This window comes from Lissotriton vulgaris, chromosome 4_1 (assembly GCF_964263255.1).
Source record: "Lissotriton vulgaris chromosome 4_1, aLisVul1.2, whole genome shotgun sequence".
Classification (NCBI taxonomy): Eukaryota; Metazoa; Chordata; class Amphibia; order Caudata; family Salamandridae; genus Lissotriton; species Lissotriton vulgaris.
The window spans coordinates 149,317,996-149,321,450 of NC_141691.1; positions in this window are offsets into that span (position 1 = coordinate 149,317,996).

Below are 3,455 nucleotides of genomic sequence, written 5' to 3' on the forward strand. Positions count from 1 at the left end.
GGGTACTGGTTGCAACAATCTCATAAAGTTGTGAAGAGTCTGCCTGTTACACACAGGGAGGAGAGTGTGTGGTTGGTGTGCAGGATCCTGTGAATGATCATGGTGGATCAGTATTGGAGACTGCTGCTAAGGCGCGGTCCAGCTGTGGCCCAGCTTCATGCATCGGAGCTGATAAGAGAACTGTTTAATTCCAGAGAGATTTTAATACTTCCTGCAGCCTATGAGAAATGCTGAAATGGGCTGAACCAATCAGAGTGTGTAGAAGGCTGGCACTTCTGTTATTTGTATGAATCGAAGTTTGAGTGGCTCAATCATGAGGTACACAGAGACAAGGAGCCAGGGACGTAGCTACCATTGGTGCAGCAAGTGCAGTGCACCGGGGCAGTGGCGTAACGAAACTTGAGGGGGCCCCTCTGCAAACTACATGGAGGCCCCCCCGCCCCCATTCTCCGTGCCAGTCTAGAGCTCTCAGGCCAGCGACCCGCCAATACAGCCGTTATAAGTAACACTGGATGGTGGAGTTAAAGGTTGGGCTTAGTCTGCCAGCAGGCTATCATAGGTGGTGGTCCATTCATTAAAGGGTCCCTGCCATCGGTAGACCGGGGAAGTTGCCCAATTTTTGGTGGGTTTCCTGATGCAGACTCCTGTCATGATATACAACATCGGGAATACTCAGTTTTGACAAAAGTGCATCCACTGCTCCATCTCGTTTCCGTTTTAAAACATTAGACAATGCGACAATGCTGCATTTCAAAAGCAGATGTAACTACAAAGAGCACATTTTGATAATACATTTTTATTAGTAGACAATAGGAATCTTAAGAGGCACTGCATAGCTTCATACACACTTTGACCCCAATTCCATCACACTCTCTCTCTCTCTCTTTCTCTCTCTCTCTCAGTCAGTCAGTCTCCCTCTTTCAGTCCCTCAGTCTCTCTCTCTCAGTCAGTCAGTCTATCTCTCTCTGTCATTCAGTCTCTCTCAGTCAGTCAGTCTCTCTCAGTCAGTCACTCTGTGAGTCAGTCATTCTCTCTCTCTCTCTGTCAGCCTGTCAGTCAGTCGGTCTCTCTCTCAGTCAGTCCCTCTCTCTGTCAGTCTCTCTCTCAGTCTCTCTCTCTCAGTCAGTCTCTCTCACTGTCAGTCTCTCTCAGTCAGTCTCTCTCTGTCAGTCTCTCTATCTCTCTCTTTCTGTCAGTCTCTTTCAGTCAGTCAGTCTCTCTCTCAGTCAGTCTCTCTCTTTCCTTCTGTCAGTCAGTCTCTCCCTTTCTGTCAGTCAGCCTCTCACAGTCTCTCTCTGCCAGTTTCTCTCAGTCAGTCAGTCTCTCTCTCAGCCAGTCTCTCTCTCTGTCAGTCAGTCTCTCTCTGTCAGTCAGTCTCTCTCTGTCAGTATCTCCCTCTCTCTTATTCTCTCTCTCTCTCTCTCTTTCAGTCAGTCTCTCTCTCTGTCAGTCAGTCTCTCTCTCTGTCAGTCAGTCTCTCTCGCTGTCAGAGTCCCAGTCTCTCTCTCTCTCTCAGTCAGTCTCTCTCTCAGGCAGTCTCTCTCTCATTCAGTCTCTCTGTCAGTCAGTTCTATTTCTTAGTCAGTCAGTCTCTCTCTTAGTCTGTCCATTCTCTCTCCACTCTCTCTCCACTCTCTCTCTCTTCTCTCTCTCTCTCTCTCTCTACACTCTCTCCACTCTCTCTCCAATCTCTCCACTCTCTCTCTCTCCACTCTCTCCCACTCTCTCTCACAAAGTAGTGTGCGTTCCATCGGCGTCTGCAGAAATATTTCGGGGGGAGGGATCACATTTTTAACTTCATCACCATCCCCCTTGCACCCATCTCCTCTCTGCCTTTCACCCTTCTCCGCCTCCCCGTTGCACCATTCTCCCCTCTGTCTTGCACCCTTCTCCCCTCCCCGTTGCACTATTCTCCCCTCTGCCTTGCACCCTTCTCCTCTCCACCTTGCACCCTTCTCCTCTCTGCCTTGCACCCTTCTCCCCTCCGCCTTGCGCCCTTCTCCTCTCTGCCTTGCACCCTTCTCCCCTCCGCCTTGCACCCTTCTCCTCTCTGCCTTGCACCCTTCTCCTCTCTACCTTGCACCCTTCTCCACTTTGCCTTGCACCCTTCTCCCCTCTGCCTTGCACCCTTCTCCCCTCTGCCTTGCACCCTTCTCCTCTCTGCCATGGGCCCTTCTCCTCTCTACCTTGCACCCTTCTCCCCTCCGCCTTGCACCCTTCTCCTCTCTGCCTTGCACCCTTCTCCCCTCCACCTTGCACCCTTCTCCTCTCTGCCTTGCACCCTTCTCCCCTCTGCCTTGCACCCTTCTCCTCTCTGCCTTGGACCCTTCTCCCCTCTGCCTTACACCCTTCTCCCCTCTGCCTTGCACCCTTATCCCCTCTGCCTTGCACCCTTCTCCTCTGTGCCTTGCACCCTTCTCCCCTCTGCCTTGCACCCTTCTCCCCTCCGCCTTGCCCCCTTATCCTTTCTGCCTTGCACCCTTCTCCCGTCCGCCTTGCACCCTTCTCCCCTCTGCCTTGCACCCTTCTCCTCTCTGCCTTTCACCCTTCTCCTCTCTACCTTGCACCCTTCTCCCCTCTGCCTTGCACCCTTCTCGGCCACCCCCTTGCACCCTTCCCACCCAATGGAGGGGGCTGCCACCTGGAACAACGGCACCATTTCAAAAGCATGATGGACTAGGGCCGGCCCTGACTGGGCTCACACCAGATGCACTGGCGATCTGGCGATATGGTGCGTTCTAACAGGAGTGCTTACCTGAGGGCACCATTTTGCTGCCTTATCCCTTCTCATATGAGCATTGCCCTGGAGAATGCTTGTCTCTTCTCAGAGGAGCAGAGGCCTGTGAGGAATGCTGTCTCTGGGCCCCCACAACCTTCCGTGTTACATTGTTTCTCTTCAGTCAGCGGGAGGGGCTCAGAGCAGGCTGCACCTGCTTTAGAGGGAGAGAGGCTTGCTTTAGCGCAAGCCTCTCTCAGCTCTCTACCGAAGAGCTGAGGGGGCCCCCTTCATTTACTGAAGAGAGTGGGGCCCCCCGCACTGCGGGGACTGCAGGGGTGTTTGTAACGCCCCTGCACCGGGGCCCAGAGCCCTGAGGGGCCCATTGAACCCTGATAATAGCTATATTTATTACCCCTAACAGCAGTCACAGTTCAATTTTCTTGATTGCATCTAGACCCACGGTATCCTCGCTACAAAACTGCAAGGAGTGTGTTTATTCACATGCGTTGGGGGAAACTGGGGGCAGATCCTAATCGCCCCATTATCCACATACTTTTGTGTGTTTTTATTGTTGTTATTATGAGCACTCACTTATGATTGAGGCTGTAGCAGTATATATGTGAGTATATACCTAGGCAATTGTAAATGCTTGTCTCAAGAAACTAACAAAGGTTAAAGGCCACTCTCAAAAATATGGTACTACAAATTTATTAACATCATATCAGTTCATAAAATG